Here is a 387-nt window from a genome sequence, read left to right on the forward strand (position 1 = left end):
AATTTTGTCTTTTCATTTAACACACTTTACATTTATTGCAAGATCTATATTTTATGAATAAAAAGAGATTGTTTAAAAGATTTGAGTTTCATCAAATGAAGACTCGAACTTAACTTAAACATGGCTATTATTCTCTGATCAGGACAAGTGCGGGCATTCATCAGGTATCGTACTTTAATGTCATTTATTCGCTACACTATGCCTGAACTACTGTTAACTAATTTCGGTTGCATCGGTGATTATCCGAGTAACTCGGACATAGAATGACTTTGTTTCAAACTTATTTTCGATTCTTCTTTTTCTCATATAGAACAATATATATAAAACAAATTACAAAGATCGCAGCACCATAAGAACTCGGGGCATAATTTATGCGCCAGAGGCATT

This window comes from Atta cephalotes, assembly GCF_000143395.1.
Source record: "Atta cephalotes unplaced genomic scaffold scaffold00001, whole genome shotgun sequence".
Lineage (NCBI taxonomy): Eukaryota > Metazoa > Arthropoda > Insecta > Hymenoptera > Formicidae > Atta > Atta cephalotes.